Genomic DNA, 19,186 nt, shown 5'->3' on the forward strand with positions numbered 1-19,186 from the left:
CCGCCTTAATTGGTTCTCCTCCCTTCCAACGGTGTTGAGGCGGGTGGGAACAGCAGGGGGTGAAGGTGCTGTGTTTAAAGAGGTGGAGTTATGCAGATCTAAAACGCGTGGATTGCAGCAGCAGCAAGCCGAAAAGTGCAGGCATGTAAGGGATCTAGAGGTTGACAACATGTCTTCTTAACGGGAGTCCAGGAGCTCATCTCCACAAATGGACTTTTCAGGATCCTTGGGTGGCTCCGTAGTTTGAAACCAATTCTGGTTATCGCTTCTCGGCCTTTTGGCTAAGATCAAGTGTAGTATCTGTTCTTATCAGTTTAATATCTGATACGTCCCCTATCTGGGGACCATATATTAAATGGATTTTTAGAACAGGGAGATGGAAAAAGAGCTTGCTCTGTCCACTCCACGAATTGACCTGGTATTGCAGTATCTCCAGGACCGGTGCACCCCTTCTTTAATGCAGTTTCTAAAATCAGAAAGAATTGAATTCAATGTTTTTTGTTCATTTTGCTTGTTTGTCGGATTTTGGGATGGACTCTTTGGCTTTGCTTTTCTTCTCCTCATTGGATTTTTCATGTTCAAAGTTGCAGAAGCCAGATTACAAGCTCATTTTGGTTCAACTTCAGCAACTGTGCATTGCATTGCCATGTAATGTGATGCAATGCTATCTTTCTAGCTCTCCCTTTTTACTTCCTTTTGGATAAACAGACATATTAGGCAAGCATTTTGGAGCTTTCACCTAAATAACTACAGGTGGTGAGATAAGCTGCACAATATAATTGACCTTTCAGTATATTGTTGCACACACACCATCTATTTAGCAAATGCCCTTGTTATCAACAGCAGCCTTTTAAACTCACCTGAGCTAACAGGTATGTGCGCTGGTTACTCTGCTGCGCTTAAAATTTCTTTTTTGGTTTGCTACAATGCCTTTTCTGAAACGTTGTCTCCTTCTGCTGGAACACTGACTTCTTTCATTTAATGCCTGCAGACTATAAAAGAGAACCCAACCCAAAAAGTTTGGTTGATTAGTCTGTGGCATTCTGTTAAACTGTTGCTTATGGCGGTCTCTGTGAGCTTCTCAGCGACATTCAGCCAGCCAAGTATCCTGCCTGCAGTAGATGGAATGTGGCAATGGAACGCTGGCTGCGCGTGTCATAATAGGCTCTGAGCCTTTATATACCTGTGCACAGCAGCAGCCACCTTCAGTCTGCTGCTGGACAGCCAGCAGCAGCAGCAGCAGGAGAGGTATGTAATCAGGAGCCCTCCTGCTAAGGGTAGACAGCTGCTCGTTCCACCCCACCCCCCGCCTTAATTGGTTCTCCTCCCTTCCAACGGTGTTGAGGCGGGTGGGAACAGCAGGGGGTGAAGGTGCTGTGTTTAAAGAGGTGGAGTTATGCAGATCTAAAACGCGTGGATTGCAGCAGCAGCAAGCCGAAAAGTGCAGGCATGTAAGGGATCTAGAGGTTGACAACATGTCTTCTTAACGGGAGTCCAGGAGCTCATCTCCACAAATGGACTTTTCAGGATCCTTGGGTGGCTCCGTAGTTTGAAACCAATTCTGGTTATCGCTTCTCGGCCTTTTGGCTAAGATCAAGTGTAGTATCTGTTCTTATCAGTTTAATATCTGATACGTCCCCTATCTGGGGACCATATATTAAATGGATTTTTAGAACAGGGAGATGGAAAAAGAGCTTGCTCTGTCCACTCCACACATTGACCTGGTATTGCAGTATCTCCAGGACCGGTGCACCCCTTCTTTAATGCAGTTTCTAAAATCAGAAAGAATTGAATTCAATGTTTTTTGTTCATTTTGCTTGTTTGTCGGATTTTGGGATGGACTCTTTGGCTTTGCTTTTCTTCTCCTCATTGGATTTTTCATGTTCAAAGTTGCAGAAGCCAGATTACAAGCTCATTTTGGTTCAACTTCAGCAACTGTGCATTGCATTGCCATGTAATGTGATGCAATGCTATCTTTCTAGCTCTCCCTTTTTACTTCCTTTTGGATAAACAGACATATTAGGCAAGCATTTTGGAGCTTTCACCTAAATAACTACAGGTGGTGAGATAAGCTGCACAATATAATTGACCTTTCAGTATATTGTTGCACACACACCATCTATTTAGCAAATGCCCTTGTTATCAACAGCAGCCTTTTAAACTCACCTGAGCTAACAGGTATGTGCGCTGGTTACTCTGCTGCGCTTAAAATTTCTTTTTTGGTTTGCTACAATGCCTTTTCTGAAACGTTGTCTCCTTCTGCTGGAACACTGACTTCTTTCATTTAATGCCTGCAGACTATAAAAGAGAACCCAACCCAAAAAGTTTGGTTGATTAGTCTGTGGCATTCTGTTAAACTGTTGCTTATGGCGGTCTCTGTGAGCTTCTCAGCGACATTCAGCCAGCCAGGTATCCTGCCTGCAGTAGATGGAATGTGGCAATGGAACGCTGGCTGCGCGTGTCATAATAGGCTCTGAGCCTTTATATACCTGTGCACAGCAGCAGCCACCTTCAGTCTGCTGCTGGACAGCCAGCAGCAGCAGCAGCAGGAGAGGTATGTAATCAGGAGCCCTCCTGCTAAGGGTAGACAGCTGCTCGTTCCACCCCACCCCCCGCCTTAATTGGTTCTCCTCCCTTCCAACGGTGTTGAGGCGGGTGGGAACAGCAGGGGGTGAAGGTGCTGTGTTTAAAGAGGTGGAGTTATGCAGATCTAAAACGCGTGGATTGCAGCAGCAGCAAGCCGAAAAGTGCAGGCATGTAAGGGATCTAGAGGTTGACAACATGTCTTCTTAACGGGAGTCCAGGAGCTCATCTCCACAAATGGACTTTTCAGGATCCTTGGGTGGCTCCGTAGTTTGAAACCAATTCTGGTTATCGCTTCTCGGCCTTTTGGCTAAGATCAAGTGTAGTATCTGTTCTTATCAGTTTAATATCTGATACGTCCCCTATCTGGGGACCATATATTAAATGGATTTTTAGAACAGGGAGATGGAAAAAGAGCTTGCTCTGTCCACTCCACGAATTGACCTGGTATTGCAGTATCTCCAGGACCGGTGCACCCCTTCTTTAATGCAGTTTCTAAAATCAGAAAGAATTGAATTCAATGTTTTTTGTTCATTTTGCTTGTTTGTCGGATTTTGGGATGAACTCTTTGGCTTTGCTTTTCTTCTCCTCATTGGATTTTTCATGTTCAAAGTTGCAGAAGCCAGATTACAAGCTCATTTTGGTTCAACTTCAGCAACTGTGCATTGCATTGCCATGTAATGTGATGCAATGCTATCTTTCTAGCTCTCCCTTTTTACTTCCTTTTGGATAAACAGACATATTAGGCAAGCATTTTGGAGCTTTCACCTAAATAACTACAGGTGGTGAGATAAGCTGCACAATATAATTGACCTTTCAGTATATTGTTGCACACACACCATCTATTTAGCAAATGCCCTTGTTATCAACAGCAGCCTTTTAAACTCACCTGAGCTAACAGGTATGTGCGCTGGTTACTCTGCTGCGCTTAAAATTTCTTTTTTGGTTTGCTACAATGCCTTTTCTGAAACGTTGTCTCCTTCTGCTGGAACACTGACTTCTTTCATTTAATGCCTGCAGACTATAAAAGAGAACCCAACCCAAAAAGTTTGGTTGATTAGTCTGTGGCATTCTGTTAAACTGTTGCTTATGGCGGTCTCTGTGAGCTTCTCAGTGACATTCAGCCAGCCAGGTATCCTGCCTGCAGTAGATGGAATGTGGCAATGGAACGCTGGCTGCGCGTGTCATAATAGGCTCTGAGCCTTTATATACCTGTGCACAGCAGCAGCCACCTTCAGTCTGCTGCTGGACAGCCAGCAGCAGCAGCAGCAGGAGAGGTATGTAATCAGGAGCCCTCCTGCTAAGGGTAGACAGCTGCTCGTTCCACCCCACCCCCCGCCTTAATTGGTTCTCCTCCCTTCCAACGGTGTTGAGGCGGGTGGGAACAGCAGGGGGTGAAGGTGCTGTGTTTAAAGAGGTGGAGTTATGCAGATCTAAAACGCGTGGATTGCAGCAGCAGCAAGCCGAAAAGTGCAGGCATGTAAGGGATCTAGAGGTTGACAACATGTCTTCTTAACGGGAGTCCAGGAGCTCATCTCCACAAATTGACTTTTCAGGATCCTTGGGTGGCTCCGTAGTTTGAAACCAATTCTGGTTATCGCTTCTCGGCCTTTTGGCTAAGATCAAGTGTAGTATCTTTCGAAAAGGCGGTTTTGGATGTTGGCCGCCCTAGTAGATTGATACATTATGCACACTGGGGTTTAGGCGCTTGTTAGTACGCCAGGTGGCTAATATAGTCATCTGGTGGAAAGCATGGCCCCCCAGGATCGACGCCATTGGGCCGGGGAAGATCGAAAGCCCGAAGTGTGAAGTGCCCCAGGAGTGGTGACCCTGGGGTGCCTTAACTCACTGGGATTGGGAACCCCACTTGAGTTTATGGCACATTTGCACAAGCACTTCAAATTTTCTTTCTTCGCACACACCCTTATTCCGGGCCTTCTGGCCTTAGGATGGGGAATTTTTCAATTCCCGGTCGAAGGTCCGGGCAGTATTATACTGTGAAACCTTCACTATTTATTTAATTTCTTTGTCACTGTGTGTCCACTTATTCACGTGTGTCACGTCCTACTAGGATTTTGTCGGGATGCGGTTCCCTTACGGGTTCCTCTCTTGGCAGGTCTAGGGGGGGAGTGTGTGGCCATCAGGTTCCGCTCCCCCCTGAACCCCCCTGGCTCTCCTCTTTCGGGAGGAGAGCGTTGTTGGCTCCCCTCTTCCGGGAGGTGAGCACAGTCTTTGGCTCCCAGTGCCTTGCTCGGGTGAGAACTCGGGCAGGTGCTGGGGGTAAGATTGGGTCGCCTCTGTCTTCGGCTGGAGGTGACTTTTTGTCCCTGTTCCTCGCTGTGGCCTTTTGGCTCGGAGGGACGGGGAATGGTTTGGGGGACCCTTCTCCTTTTGGAGAGGGTTTCAAGAAGACCAGCATCCTAGTGCACTTTTTTTGTGGCACTTGTCACTTTTTTAAGCGCACTCGGGTTTTGTACACGAATTCGGGCAAAAAAAAAAAAAATCTGTTCTTATCAGTTTAATATCTGATACGTCCCCTATCTGGGGACCATATATTAAATGGATTTTTAGAACAGGGAGATGGAAAAAGAGCTTGCTCTGTCCACTCCACGCATTGACCTGGTATTGCAGTATCTCCAGGACCGGTGCACCCCTTCTTTAATGCAGTTTCTAAAATCAGAAAGAATTGAATTCAATGTTTTTTGTTCATTTTGCTTGTTTGTCGGATTTTGGGATGGACTCTTTGGCTTTGCTTTTCTTCTCCTCATTGGATTTTTCATGTTCAAAGTTGCAGAAGCCAGATTACAAGCTCATTTTGGTTCAACTTCAGCAACTGTGCATTGCATTGCCATGTAATGTGATGCAATGCTATCTTTCTAGCTCTCCCTTTTTACTTCCTTTTGGATAAACAGACATATTAGGCAAGCATTTTGGAGCTTTCACCTAAATAACTACAGGTGGTGAGATAAGCTGCACAATATAATTGACCTTTCAGTATATTGTTGCACACACACCATCTATTTAGCAAATGCCCTTGTTATCAACAGCAGCCTTTTAAACTCACCTGAGCTAACAGGTATGTGCGCTGGTTACTCTGCTGCGCTTAAAATTTCTTTTTTGGTTTGCTACAATGCCTTTTCTGAAACGTTGTCTCCTTCTGCTGGAACACTGACTTCTTTCATTTAATGCCTGCAGACTATAAAAGAGAACCCAACCCAAAAAGTTTGGTTGATTAGTCTGTGGCATTCTGTTAAACTGTTGCTTATGGCGGTCTCTGTGAGCTTCTCAGCGACATTCAGCCAGCCAGGTATCCTGCCTGCAGTAGATGGAATGTGGCAATGGAACGCTGGCTGCGCGTGTCATAATAGGCTCTGAGCCTTTATATACCTGTGCACAGCAGCAGCCACCTTCAGTCTGCAGCTGGACAGCCAGCAGCAGCAGCAGCAGGAGAGGTATGTAATCAGGAGCCCTCCTGCTAAGGGTAGACAGCTGCTCGTTCCACCCCACCCCCCGCCTTAATTGGTTCTCCTCCCTTCCAACGGTGTTGAGGCGGGTGGGAACAGCAGGGGGTGAAGGTGCTGTGTTTAAAGAGGTGGAGTTATGCAGATCTAAAACGCGTGGATTGCAGCAGCAGCAAGCCGAAAAGTGCAGGCATGTAAGGGATCTAGAGGTTGACAACATGTCTTCTTAACGGGAGTCCAGGAGCTCATCTCCACAAATGGACTTTTCAGGATCCTTGGGTGGCTCCGTAGTTTGAAACCAATTCTGGTTATCGCTTCTCGGCCTTTTGGCTAAGATCAAGTGTAGTATCTGTTCTTATCAGTTTAATATCTGATACGTCCCCTATCTGGGGACCATATATTAAATGGATTTTTAGAACAGGGAGATGGAAAAAGAGCTTGCTCTGTCCACTCCACGCATTGACCTGGTATTGCAGTATCTCCAGGACCGGTGCACCCCTTCTTTAATGCAGTTTCTAAAATCAGAAAGAATTGAATTCAATGTTTTTTGTTCATTTTGCTTGTTTGTCGGATTTTGGGATGGACTCTTTGGCTTTGCTTTTCTTCTCCTCATTGGATTTTTCATGTTCAAAGTTGCAGAAGCCAGATTACAAGCTCATTTTGGTTCAACTTCAGCAACTGTGCATTGCATTGCCATGTAATGTGATGCAATGCTATCTTTCTAGCTCTCCCTTTTTACTTCCTTTTGGATAAACAGACATATTAGGCAAGCATTTTGGAGCTTTCACCTAAATAACTACAGGTGGTGAGATAAGCTGCACAATATAATTGACCTTTCAGTATATTGTTGCACACACACCATCTATTTAGCAAATGCCCTTGTTATCAACAGCAGCCTTTTAAACTCACCTGAGCTAACAGGTATGTGCGCTGGTTACTCTGCTGCGCTTAAAATTTCTTTTTTGGTTTGCTACAATGCCTTTTCTGAAACGTTGTCTCCTTCTGCTGGAACACTGACTTCTTTCATTTAATGCCTGCAGACTATAAAAGAGAACCCAACCCAAAAAGTTTGGTTGATTAGTCTGTGGCATTCTGTTAAACTGTTGCTTATGGCGGTCTCTGTGAGCTTCTCAGTGACATTCAGCCAGCCAGGTATCCTGCCTGCAGTAGATGGAATGTGGCAATGGAACGCTGGCTGCGCGTGTCATAATAGGCTCTGAGCCTTTATATACCTGTGCACAGCAGCAGCCACCTTCAGTCTGCTGCTGGACAGCCAGCAGCAGCAGCAGCAGGAGAGGTATGTAATCAGGAGCCCTCCTGCTAAGGGTAGACAGCTGCTCGTTCCACCCCACCCCCCGCCTTAATTGGTTCTCCTCCCTTCCAACGGTGTTGAGGCGGGTGGGAACAGCAGGGGGTGAAGGTGCTGTGTTTAAAGAGGTGGAGTTATGCAGATCTAAAACGCGTGGATTGCAGCAGCAGCAAGCCGAAAAGTGCAGGCATGTAAGGGATCTAGAGGTTGACAACATGTCTTCTTAACGGGAGTCCAGGAGCTCATCTCCACAAATGGACTTTTCAGGATCCTTGGGTGGCTCCGTAGTTTGAAACCAATTCTGGTTATCGCTTCTCGGCCTTTTGGCTAAGATCAAGTGTAGTATCTGTTCTTATCAGTTTAATATCTGATACGTCCCCTATCTGGGGACCATATATTAAATGGATTTTTAGAACAGGGAGATGGAAAAAGAGCTTGCTCTGTCCACTCCACGCATTGACCTGGTATTGCAGTATCTCCAGGACCGGTGCACCCCTTCTTTAATGCAGTTTCTAAAATCAGAAAGAATTGAATTCAATGTTTTTTGTTCATTTTGCTTGTTTGTCGGATTTTGGGATGGACTCTTTGGCTTTGCTTTTCTTCTCCTCATTGGATTTTTCATGTTCAAAGTTGCAGAAGCCAGATTACAAGCTCATTTTGGTTCAACTTCAGCAACTGTGCATTGCATTGCCATGTAATGTGATGCAATGCTATCTTTCTAGCTCTCCCTTTTTACTTCCTTTTGGATAAACAGACATATTAGGCAAGCATTTTGGAGCTTTCACCTAAATAACTACAGGTGGTGAGATAAGCTGCACAATATAATTGACCTTTCAGTATATTGTTGCACACACACCATCTATTTAGCAAATGCCCTTGTTATCAACAGCAGCCTTTTAAACTCACCTGAGCTAACAGGTATGTGCGCTGGTTACTCTGCTGCGCTTAAAATTTCTTTTTTGGTTTGCTACAATGCCTTTTCTGAAACGTTGTCTCCTTCTGCTGGAACACTGACTTCTTTCATTTAATGCCTGCAGACTATAAAAGAGAACCCAACCCAAAAAGTTTGGTTGATTAGTCTGTGGCATTCTGTTAAACTGTTGCTTATGGCGGTCTCTGTGAGCTTCTCAGCGACATTCAGCCAGCCAGGTATCCTGCCTGCAGTAGATGGAATGTGGCAATGGAACGCTGGCTGCGCGTGTCATAATAGGCTCTGAGCCTTTATATACCTGTGCACAGCAGCAGCCACCTTCAGTCTGCTGCTGGACAGCCAGTAGCAGCAGCAGCAGGAGAGGTATGTAATCAGGAGCCCTCCTGCTAAGGGTAGACAGCTGCTCGTTCCACCCCACCCCCCGCCTTAATTGGTTCTCCTCCCTTCCAACGGTGTTGAGGCGGGTGGGAACAGCAGGGGGTGAAGGTGCTGTGTTTAAAGAGGTGGAGTTATGCAGATCTAAAACGCGTGGATTGCAGCAGCAGCAAGCCGAAAAGTGCAGGCATGTAAGGGATCTAGAGGTTGACAACATGTCTTCTTAACGGGAGTCCAGGAGCTCATCTCCACAAATGGACTTTTCAGGATCCTTGGGTGGCTCCGTAGTTTGAAACCAATTCTGGTTATCGCTTCTCGGCCTTTTGGCTAAGATCAAGTGTAGTATCTGTTCTTATCAGTTTAATATCTGATACGTCCCCTATCTGGGGACCATATATTAAATGGATTTTTAGAACAGGGAGATGGAAAAAGAGCTTGCTCTGTCCACTCCACGAATTGACCTGGTATTGCAGTATCTCCAGGACCGGTGCACCCCTTCTTTAATGCAGTTTCTAAAATCAGAAAGAATTGAATTCAATGTTTTTTGTTCATTTTGCTTGTTTGTCGGATTTTGGGATGGACTCTTTGGCTTTGCTTTTCTTCTCCTCATTGGATTTTTCATGTTCAAAGTTGCAGAAGCCAGATTACAAGCTCATTTTGGTTCAACTTCAGCAACTGTGCATTGCATTGCCATGTAATGTGATGCAATGCTATCTTTCTAGCTCTCCCTTTTTACTTCCTTTTGGATAAACAGACATATTAGGCAAGCATTTTGGAGCTTTCACCTAAATAACTACAGGTGGTGAGATAAGCTGCACAATATAATTGACCTTTCAGTATATTGTTGCACACACACCATCTATTTAGCAAATGCCCTTGTTATCAACAGCAGCCTTTTAAACTCACCTGAGCTAACAGGTATGTGCGCTGGTTACTCTGCTGCGCTTAAAATTTCTTTTTTGGTTTGCTACAATGCCTTTTCTGAAACGTTGTCTCCTTCTGCTGGAACACTGACTTCTTTCATTTAATGCCTGCAGACTATAAAAGAGAACCCAACCCAAAAAGTTTGGTTGATTAGTCTGTGGCATTCTGTTAAACTGTTGCTTATGGCGGTCTCTGTGAGCTTCTCAGCGACATTCAGCCAGCCAGGTATCCTGCCTGCAGTAGATGGAATGTGGCAATGGAACGCTGGCTGCGCGTGTCATAATAGGCTCTGAGCCTTTATATACCTGTGCACAGCAGCAGCCACCTTCAGTCTGCTGCTGGACAGCCAGCAGCAGCAGCAGCAGGAGAGGTATGTAATCAGGAGCCCTCCTGCTAAGGGTAGACAGCTGCTCGTTCCACCCCACCCCCCGCCTTAATTGGTTCTCCTCCCTTCCAACGGTGTTGAGGCGGGTGGGAACAGCAGGGGGTGAAGGTGCTGTGTTTAAAGAGGTGGAGTTATGCAGATCTAAAACGCGTGGATTGCAGCAGCAGCAAGCCGAAAAGTGCAGGCATGTAAGGGATCTAGAGGTTGACAACATGTCTTCTTAACGGGAGTCCAGGAGCTCATCTCCACAAATGGACTTTTCAGGATCCTTGGGTGGCTCCGTAGTTTGAAACCAATTCTGGTTATCGCTTCTCGGCCTTTTGGCTAAGATCAAGTGTAGTATCTTTTGAAAAGGCAGTTTTGTCCTTGGGCTGCCCTAGTAAATTGATGCATATTACACACTGGTTTTTTGGACTTGTTAGTACGCCAGGTGGCTCATAGAGTTATCTGATGGAAAACATGGCCCTCCAGGATCGAAGTCACTAGGCTGGGTAAGTGTGAGGGCTTTGGAGCAATGTGCCCCAGGAGTAGGCGCCCTGGTGGGAGTCCAAGCTTACTGGGACTGGGAACCCCAGAAAGACTTGGCTTCGTAGCACGCCGCACCTTTGCCAATCATAGTTTCTGAGCAACCCCCCCTATTCCTGGCCTCCGGGCTAGGAAGGGGAATTTTTATAAACCCGGTCGGAGGTCCGGTCAGCTTTGGGCTGAGAAACCAACACAGGCTCCAGATCCACTAGGGTGGCAGCCTAGATGGTAGCTGGGAGCGCGAAAACGGCTCTTCTCCGGCTTCGGCTAGGGAGAGCATCGGAGATCCCTGACCCTCGCTGTGGCCTTCTGGCTCGGAGGGATGGGGATGGTTTATTGGGGACCCTCTCCTCCGGGAAGGGTCCACATGAATCCTCGCCTCGTGCGCTGTTTTGGTGTGACTTCGGTCACATTTTTCAGTGCCTTGGATGCAGCTTCAATCAAAAAATCTGTTCTTATCAGTTTAATATCTGATACGTCCCCTATCTGGGGACCATATATTAAATGGATTTTTAGAACAGGGAGATGGAAAAAGAGCTTGCTCTGTCCACTCCACGCATTGACCTGGTATTGCAATATCTCCAGGACCGGTGCACCCCTTCTTTAATGCAGTTTCTAAAATCAGAAAGAATTGAATTCAATGTTTTTTGTTCATTTTGCTTGTTTGTCGGATTTTGGGATGGACTCTTTGGCTTTGCTTTTCTTCTCCTCATTGGATTTTTCATGTTCAAAGTTGCAGAAGCCAGATTACAAGCTCATTTTGGTTCAACTTCAGCAACTGTGCATTGCATTGCCATGTAATGTGATGCAATGCTATCTTTCTAGCTCTCCCTTTTTACTTCCTTTTGGATAAACAGACATATTAGGCAAGCATTTTGGAGCTTTCACCTAAATAACTACAGGTGGTGAGATAAGCTGCACAATATAATTGACCTTTCAGTATATTGTTGCACACACACCATCTATTTAGCAAATGCCCTTGTTATCAACAGCAGCCTTTTAAACTCACCTGAGCTAACAGGTATGTGCGCTGGTTACTCTGCTGCGCTTAAAATTTCTTTTTTGGTTTGCTACAATGCCTTTTCTGAAACGTTGTCTCCTTCTGCTGGAACACTGACTTCTTTCATTTAATGCCTGCAGACTATAAAAGAGAACCCAACCCAAAAAGTTTGGTTGATTAGTCTGTGGCATTCTGTTAAACTGTTGCTTATGGCGGTCTCTGTGAGCTTCTCAGCGACATTCAGCCAGCCAGGTATCCTGCCTGCAGTAGATGGAATGTGGCAATGGAACGCTGGCTGCGCGTGTCATAATAGGCTCTGAGCCTTTATATACCTGTGCACAGCAGCAGCCACCTTCAGTCTGCTGCTGGACAGCCAGCAGCAGCAGCAGCAGGAGAGGTATGTAATCAGGAGCCCTCCTGCTAAGGGTAGACAGCTGCTCGTTCCACCCCACCCCCCGCCTTAATTGGTTCTCCTCCCTTCCAACGGTGTTGAGGCGGGTGGGAACAGCAGGGGGTGAAGGTGCTGTGTTTAAAGAGGTGGAGTTATGCAGATCTAAAACGCGTGGATTGCAGCAGCAGCAAGCCGAAAAGTGCAGGCATGTAAGGGATCTAGAGGTTGACAACATGTCTTCTTAACGGGAGTCCAGGAGCTCATCTCCACAAATGGACTTTTCAGGATCCTTGGGTGGCTCCGTAGTTTGAAACCAATTCTGGTTATCGCTTCTCGGCCTTTTGGCTAAGATCAAGTGTAGTATCTGTTCTTATCAGTTTAATATCTGATACGTCCCCTATCTGGGGACCATATATTAAATGGATTTTTAGAACAGGGAGATGGAAAAAGAGCTTGCTCTGTCCACTCCACGCATTGACCTGGTATTGCAGTATCTCCAGGACCGGTGCACCCCTTCTTTAATGCAGTTTCTAAAATCAGAAAGAATTGAATTCAATGTTTTTTGTTCATTTTGCTTGTTTGTCGGATTTTGGGATGGACTCTTTGGCTTTGCTTTTCTTCTCCTCATTGGATTTTTCATGTTCAAAGTTGCAGAAGCCAGATTACAAGCTCATTTTGGTTCAACTTCAGCAACTGTGCATTGCATTGCCATGTAATGTGATGCAATGCTATCTTTCTAGCTCTCCCTTTTTACTTCCTTTTGGATAAACAGACATATTAGGCAAGCATTTTGGAGCTTTCACCTAAATAACTACAGGTGGTGAGATAAGCTGCACAATATAATTGACCTTTCAGTATATTGTTGCACACACACCATCTATTTAGCAAATGCCCTTGTTATCAACAGCAGCCTTTTAAACTCACCTGAGCTAACAGGTATGTGCGCTGGTTACTCTGCTGCGCTTAAAATTTCTTTTTTGGTTTGCTACAATGCCTTTTCTGAAACGTTGTCTCCTTCTGCTGGAACACTGACTTCTTTCATTTAATGCCTGCAGACTATAAAAGAGAACCCAACCCAAAAAGTTTGGTTGATTAGTCTGTGGCATTCTGTTAAACTGTTGCTTATGGCGGTCTCTGTGAGCTTCTCAGCGACATTCAGCCAGCCAGGTATCCTGCCTGCAGTAGATGGAATGTGGCAATGGAACGCTGGCTGCGCGTGTCATAATAGGCTCTGAGCCTTTATATACCTGTGCACAGCAGCAGCCACCTTCAGTCTGCTGCTGGACAGCCAGCAGCAGCAGCAGCAGGAGAGGTATGTAATCAGGAGCCCTCCTGCTAAGGGTAGACAGCTGCTCGTTCCACCCCACCCCCCGCCTTAATTGGTTCTCCTCCCTTCCAACGGTGTTGAGGCGGGTGGGAACAGCAGGGGGTGAAGGTGCTGTGTTTAAAGAGGTGGAGTTATGCAGATCTAAAACGCGTGGATTGCAGCAGCAGCAAGCCGAAAAGTGCAGGCATGTAAGGGATCTAGAGGTTGACAACATGTCTTCTTAACGGGAGTCCAGGAGCTCATCTCCACAAATGGACTTTTCAGGATCCTTGGGTGGCTCCGTAGTTTGAAACCAATTCTGGTTATCGCTTCTCGGCCTTTTGGCTAAGATCAAGTGTAGTATCTGTTCTTATCAGTTTAATATCTGATACGTCCCCTATCTGGGGACCATATATTAAATGGATTTTTAGAACAGGGAGATGGAAAAAGAGCTTGCTCTGTCCACTCCACGCATTGACCTGGTATTGCAGTATCTCCAGGACCGGTGCACCCCTTCTTTAATGCAGTTTCTAAAATCAGAAAGAATTGAATTCAATGTTTTTTGTTCATTTTGCTTGTTTGTCGGATTTTGGGATGGACTCTTTGGCTTTGCTTTTCTTCTCCTCATTGGATTTTTCATGTTCAAAGTTGCAGAAGCCAGATTACAAGCTCATTTTGGTTCAACTTCAGCAACTGTGCATTGCATTGCCATGTAATGTGATGCAATGCTATCTTTCTAGCTCTCCCTTTTTACTTCCTTTTGGATAAACAGACATATTAGGCAAGCATTTTGGAGCTTTCACCTAAATAACTACACATGGTGAGATAAGCTGCACAATATAATTGACCTTTCAGTATATTGTTGCACACACACCATCTATTTAGCAAATGCCCTTGTTATCAACAGCAGCCTTTTAAACTCACCTGAGCTAACAGGTATGTGCGCTGGTTACTCTGCTGCGCTTAAAATTTCTTTTTTGGTTTGCTACAATGCCTTTCCTGAAACGTTGTCTCCTTCTGCTGGAACACTGACTTCTTTCATTTAATGCCTGCAGACTATAAAAGAGAACCCAACCCAAAAAGTTTGGTTGATTAGTCTGTGGCATTCTGTTAAACTGTTGCTTATGGCGGTCTCTGTGAGCTTCTCAGCGACATTCAGCCAGCCAGGTATCCTGCCTGCAGTAGATGGAATGTGGCAATGGAACGCTGGCTGCGCATGTCATAATAGGCTCTGAGCCTTTATATACCTGTGCACAGCAGCAGCCACCTTCAGTCTGCTGCTGGACAGCCAGCAGCAGCAGCAGCAGGAGAGGTATGTAATCAGGAGCCCTCCTGCTAAGGGTAGACAGCTGCTCGTTCCACCCCACCCCCCGCCTTAATTGGTTCTCCTCCCTTCCAACGGTGTTGAGGCGGGTGGGAACAGCAGGGGGTGAAGGTGCTGTGTTTAAAGAGGTGGAGTTATGCAGATCTAAAACGCGTGGATTGCAGCAGCAGCAAGCCGAAAAGTGCAGGCATGTAAGGGATCTAGAGGTTGACAACATGTCTTCTTAACGGGAGTCCAGGAGCTCATCTCCACAAATGGACTTTTCAGGATCCTTGGGTGGCTCCGTAGTTTGAAACCAATTCTGGTTATCGCTTCTCGGCCTTTTGGCTAAGATCAAGTGTAGTATCTGTTCTTATCAGTTTAATATCTGATACGTCCCCTATCTGGGGACCATATATTAAATGGATTTTTAGAACAGGGAGATGGAAAAAGAGCTTGCTCTGTCCACTCCACGAATTGACCTGGTATTGCAGTATCTCCAGGACCGGTGCACCCCTTCTTTAATGCAGTTTCTAAAATCAGAAAGAATTGAATTCAATGTTTTTTGTTCATTTTGCTTGTTTGTCGGATTTTGGGATGGACTCTTTGGCTTTGCTTTTCTTCTCCTCATTGGATTTTTCATGTTCAAAGTTGCAGAAGCCAGATTACAAGCTCATTTTGGTTCAACTTCAGCAACTGTGCATTGCATTGCCATGTAATGTGATGCAATGCTATCTTTCTAGCTCTCCCTTTTTACTTCCTTTTGGATAAACAGACATATTAGGCAAGCATTTTGGAGCTTTCACCTAAATAACTACAGGTGGTGAGATAAGCTGCACAATATAATTGACCTTTCAGTATATTGTTGCACACACACCATCTATTTAGCAAATGCCCTTGTTATCAACAGCAGCCTTTTAAACTCACCTGAGCTAACAGGTATGTGCGCTGGTTACTCTGCTGCGCTTAAAATTTCTTTTTTGGTTTGCTACAATGCCTTTTCTGAAACGTTGTCTCCTTCTGCTGGAACACTGACTTCTTTCATTTAATGCCTGCAGACTATAAAAGAGAACCCAACCCAAAAAGTTTGGTTGATTAGTCTGTGGCATTCTGTTAAACTGTTGCTTATGGCGGTCTCTGTGAGCTTCTCAGCGACATTCAGCCAGCCAGGTATCCTGCCTGCAGTAGATGGAATGTGGCAATGGAACGCTGGCTGCGTGTGTCATAATAGGCTCTGAGCCTTTATATACCTGTGCACAGCAGCAGCCACCTTCAGTCTGCTGCTGGACAGCCAGCAGCAGCAGCAGCAGGAGAGGTATGTAATCAGGAGCCCTCCTGCTAAGGGTAGACAGCTGCTCGTTCCACCCCACCCCCCGCCTTAATTGGTTCTCCTCCCTTCCAACGGTGTTGAGGCGGGTGGGAACAGCAGGGGGTGAAGGTGCTGTGTTTAAAGAGGTGGAGTTATGCAGATCTAAAACGCGTGGATTGCAGCAGCAGCAAGCCGAAAAGTGCAGGCATGTAAGGGATCTAGAGGTTGACAACATGTCTTCTTAACGGGAGTCCAGGAGCTCATCTCCACAAATGGACTTTTCAGGATCCTTGGGTGGCTCCGTAGTTTGAAACCAATTCTGGTTATCGCTTCTCGGCCTTTTGGCTAAGATCAAGTGTAGTATCTGTTCTTATCAGTTTAATATCTGATACGTCCCCTATCTGGGCACCATATATTAAATGGATTTTTAGAACAGGGAGATGGAAAAAGAGCTTGCTCTGTCCACTCCACGCATTGACCTGGTATTGCAGTATCTCCAGGACCGGTGCACCCCTTCTTTAATGCAGTTTCTAAAATCAGAAAGAATTGAATTCAATGTTTTTTGTTCATTTTGCTTGTTTGTCGGATTTTGGGATGGACTCTTTGGCTTTGCTTTTCTTCTCCTCATTGGATTTTTCATGTTCAAAGTTGCAGAAGCCAGATTACAAGCTCATTTTGGTTCAACTTCAGCAACTGTGCATTGCATTGCCATGTAATGTGATGCAATGCTATCTTTCTAGCTCTCCCTTTTTACTTCCTTTTGGATAAACAGACATATTAGGCAAGCATTTTGGAGCTTTCACCTAAATAACTACAGGTGGTGAGATAAGCTGCACAATATAATTGACCTTTCAGTATATTGTTGCACACACACCATCTATTTAGCAAATGCCCTTGTTATGAACAGCAGCCTTTTAAACTCACCTGAGCTAACAGGTATGTGCGCTGGTTACTCTGCTGCGCTTAAAATTTCTTTTTTGGTTTGCTACAATGCCTTTTCTGAAACGTTGTCTCCTTCTGCTGGAACACTGACTTCTTTCATTTAATGCCTGCAGACTATAAAAGAGAACCCAACCCAAAAAGTTTGGTTGATTAGTCTGTGGCATTCTGTTAAACTGTTGCTTATGGCGGTCTCTGTGAGCTTCTCAGCGACATTCAGCCAGCCAGGTATCCTGCCTGCAGTAGATGGAATGTGGCAATGGAACGCTGGCTGCGCGTGTCATAATAGGCTCTGAGCCTTTATATACCTGTGCACAGCAGCAGCCACCTTCAGTCTGCTGCTGGACAGCCAGCAGCAGCAGCAGCAGGAGAGGTATGTAATCAGGAGCCCTCCTGCTAAGGGTAGACAGCTGCTCGTTCCACCCCACCCCCCGCCTTAATTGGTTCTCCTCCCTTCCAACGGTGTTGAGGCGGGTGGGAACAGCAGGGGGTGAAGGTGCTGTGTTTAAAGAGGTGGAGTTATGCAGATCTAAAACGCGTGGATTGCAGCAGCAGCAAGCCGAAAAGTGCAGGCATGTAAGGGATCTAGAGGTTGACAACATGTCTTCTTAACGGGAGTCCAGGAGCTCATCTCCACAAATGGACTTTTCAGGATCCTTGGGTGGCTCCGTAGTTTGAAACCAATTCTGGTTATCGCTTCTCGGCCTTTTGGCTAAGATCAAGTGTAGTATCTGTTCTTATCAGTTTAATATCTGATACGTCCCCTATCTGGGGACCATATATTAAATGGATTTTTAGAACAGGGAGATGGAAAAAGAGCTTGCTCTGTCCACTCCACGCATTGACCTGGTATTGCAGTATCTCCAGGACCGGTGCACCCCTTCTTTAATGCAGTTTCTAAAATCAGAAAGAATTGAATTCAATGTTTTTTGTTCATTTTGCTTGTTTGTCGGATTTTGGGATGGACTCTTTGGCTTTGCTTTTCTTCTCCTCATTGGATTTTTCATGTTCAAAGTTGCAGAAGCCAGATTACAAGCTCATTTTGGTTCAACTTCAGCAACTGTGCATTGCATTGCCATGTAATGTGATGCAATGCTATCTTTCTAGCTCTCCCTTTTTACTTCCTTTTGGATAAACAGACATATTAGGCAAGCATTTTGGAGCTTTCACCTAAATAACTACAGGTGGTGAGATAAGCTGCACAATATAATTGACCTTTCAGTATATTGTTGCACACACACCATCTATTTAGCAAATGCCCTTGTTATCAACAGCAGCCTTTTAAACTCACCTGAGCTAACAGGTATGTGCGCTGGTTACTCTGCTGCGCTTAAAATTTCTTTTTTGGTTTGCTACAATGCCTTTTCTGAAACGTTGTCTCCTTCTGCTGGAACACTGACTTCTTTCATTTAATGCCTGCAGACTATAAAAGAGAACCCAACCCAAAAAGTTTGGTTGATTAGTCTGTGGCATTCTGTTAAACTGTTGCTTATGGCGGTCTCTGTGAGCTTCTCAGCGACATTCAGCCAGCCAGGTATCCTGCCTGCAGTAGATGGAATGTGGCAATGGAACGCTGGCTGCGTGTGTCATAATAGGCTCTGAGCCTTTATATACCTGTGCACAGCAGCAGCCACCTTCAGTCTGCTGCTGGACAGCCAGCAGCAGCAGCAGCAGGAGAGGTATGTAATCAGGAGCCCTCCTGCTAAGGGTAGACAGCTGCTCGTTCCACCCCACCCCCCGCCTTAATTGGTTCTCCTCCCTTCCAACGGTGTTGAGGCGGGTGGGAACAGCAGGGGGTGAAGGTGCTGTGTTTAAAGAGGTGGAGTTATGCAGATCTAAAACGCGTGGATTGCAGCAGCAGCAAGCCGAAAAGTGCAGGCATGTAAGGGATCTAGAGGTTGACAACATGTCTTCTTAACGGGAGTCCAGGAGCTCATCTCCACAAATGGACTTTTCAGGATCCTTGGGTGGCTCCGTAGTTTGAAACCAATTCTGGTTATCGCTTCTCGGCCTTTTGGCTAAGATCAAGTGTAGTATCTGTTCTTATCAGTTTAATATCTGATACGTCCCCTATCTGGGGACCATATATTAAATGGATTTTTAGAACAGGGAGATGGAAAAAGAGCTTGCTCTGTCCACTCCACGCATTGACCTGGTATTGCAGTATCTCCAGGACCGGTGCACCCCTTCTTTAATGCAGTTTCTAAAATCAGAAAGAATTGAATTCAATGTTTTTTGTTCATTTTGCTTGTTTGTCGGATTTTGGGATGGACTCTTTGGCTTTGCTTTTCTTCTCCTCATTGGATTTTTCATGTTCAAAGTTGCAGAAGCCAGATTACAAGCTCATTTTGGTTCAACTTCAGCAACTGTGCATTGCATTGCCATGTAATGTGATGCAATGCTATCTTTCTAGCTCTCCCTTTTTACTTCCTTTTGGATAAACAG

The 19,186-nt window shown here is 45.5% G+C and overlaps 13 non-coding genes and 3 pseudogenes across 13 annotated transcripts; all 16 read left to right on the top strand.

Moving 5' to 3' along the window:
• Window positions 1-261: 261 nt before the first annotated feature.
• LOC141149896 (U2 spliceosomal RNA) lies at window positions 262-452 on the top strand. Its single transcript, XR_012246175.1, has one exon. It is a non-coding gene; the product is annotated as a U2 spliceosomal RNA (small nuclear RNA).
• Window positions 453-1,567: 1,115 nt separating this feature from the next.
• On the top strand, window positions 1,568-1,758 carry LOC141149723 (U2 spliceosomal RNA). The gene has a single exon (XR_012246011.1). It is a non-coding gene; the product is annotated as a U2 spliceosomal RNA (small nuclear RNA).
• A 1,115-nt stretch (window positions 1,759-2,873) lies between these two features.
• Window positions 2,874-3,064, top strand: LOC141149897 (U2 spliceosomal RNA). The gene has a single exon (XR_012246176.1). It is a non-coding gene; the product is annotated as a U2 spliceosomal RNA (small nuclear RNA).
• A 1,115-nt stretch (window positions 3,065-4,179) lies between these two features.
• Window positions 4,180-4,271, top strand: LOC141151276 (U2 spliceosomal RNA; annotated as a pseudogene).
• A 757-nt stretch (window positions 4,272-5,028) lies between these two features.
• Window positions 5,029-5,239, top strand: LOC141150462 (U2 spliceosomal RNA; annotated as a pseudogene).
• Window positions 5,240-6,354: 1,115 nt separating this feature from the next.
• Window positions 6,355-6,545, top strand: LOC141149223 (U2 spliceosomal RNA). The gene has a single exon (XR_012245530.1). It is a non-coding gene; the product is annotated as a U2 spliceosomal RNA (small nuclear RNA).
• Window positions 6,546-7,660: 1,115 nt separating this feature from the next.
• Window positions 7,661-7,851, top strand: LOC141149224 (U2 spliceosomal RNA). The gene has a single exon (XR_012245531.1). It is a non-coding gene; the product is annotated as a U2 spliceosomal RNA (small nuclear RNA).
• A 1,115-nt stretch (window positions 7,852-8,966) lies between these two features.
• On the top strand, window positions 8,967-9,157 carry LOC141149898 (U2 spliceosomal RNA). The gene has a single exon (XR_012246177.1). It is a non-coding gene; the product is annotated as a U2 spliceosomal RNA (small nuclear RNA).
• A 1,115-nt stretch (window positions 9,158-10,272) lies between these two features.
• On the top strand, window positions 10,273-10,388 carry LOC141151136 (U2 spliceosomal RNA; annotated as a pseudogene).
• Window positions 10,389-10,912: 524 nt separating this feature from the next.
• On the top strand, window positions 10,913-11,094 carry LOC141150215 (U2 spliceosomal RNA). The gene has a single exon (XR_012246479.1). It is a non-coding gene; the product is annotated as a U2 spliceosomal RNA (small nuclear RNA).
• Window positions 11,095-12,209: 1,115 nt separating this feature from the next.
• On the top strand, window positions 12,210-12,400 carry LOC141149226 (U2 spliceosomal RNA). The gene has a single exon (XR_012245533.1). It is a non-coding gene; the product is annotated as a U2 spliceosomal RNA (small nuclear RNA).
• Window positions 12,401-13,515: 1,115 nt separating this feature from the next.
• LOC141149227 (U2 spliceosomal RNA) lies at window positions 13,516-13,706 on the top strand. The gene has a single exon (XR_012245534.1). It is a non-coding gene; the product is annotated as a U2 spliceosomal RNA (small nuclear RNA).
• Window positions 13,707-14,821: 1,115 nt separating this feature from the next.
• On the top strand, window positions 14,822-15,012 carry LOC141149899 (U2 spliceosomal RNA). Its single transcript, XR_012246178.1, has one exon. It is a non-coding gene; the product is annotated as a U2 spliceosomal RNA (small nuclear RNA).
• A 1,115-nt stretch (window positions 15,013-16,127) lies between these two features.
• LOC141149987 (U2 spliceosomal RNA) lies at window positions 16,128-16,318 on the top strand. Its single transcript, XR_012246262.1, has one exon. It is a non-coding gene; the product is annotated as a U2 spliceosomal RNA (small nuclear RNA).
• Window positions 16,319-17,433: 1,115 nt separating this feature from the next.
• LOC141149228 (U2 spliceosomal RNA) lies at window positions 17,434-17,624 on the top strand. The gene has a single exon (XR_012245535.1). It is a non-coding gene; the product is annotated as a U2 spliceosomal RNA (small nuclear RNA).
• A 1,115-nt stretch (window positions 17,625-18,739) lies between these two features.
• On the top strand, window positions 18,740-18,930 carry LOC141149229 (U2 spliceosomal RNA). Its single transcript, XR_012245536.1, has one exon. It is a non-coding gene; the product is annotated as a U2 spliceosomal RNA (small nuclear RNA).
• The last annotated feature ends 256 nt before the right edge of the window (window positions 18,931-19,186 follow it).

The sequence above is a fragment of the Phyllobates terribilis genome, unplaced genomic scaffold, assembly GCF_046119375.1.
Source record: "Phyllobates terribilis strain yellow unplaced genomic scaffold, ASM4611937v1 Scaffold_5__5_contigs__length_657084704, whole genome shotgun sequence".
Taxonomy (NCBI): domain Eukaryota; kingdom Metazoa; phylum Chordata; class Amphibia; order Anura; family Dendrobatidae; genus Phyllobates; species Phyllobates terribilis.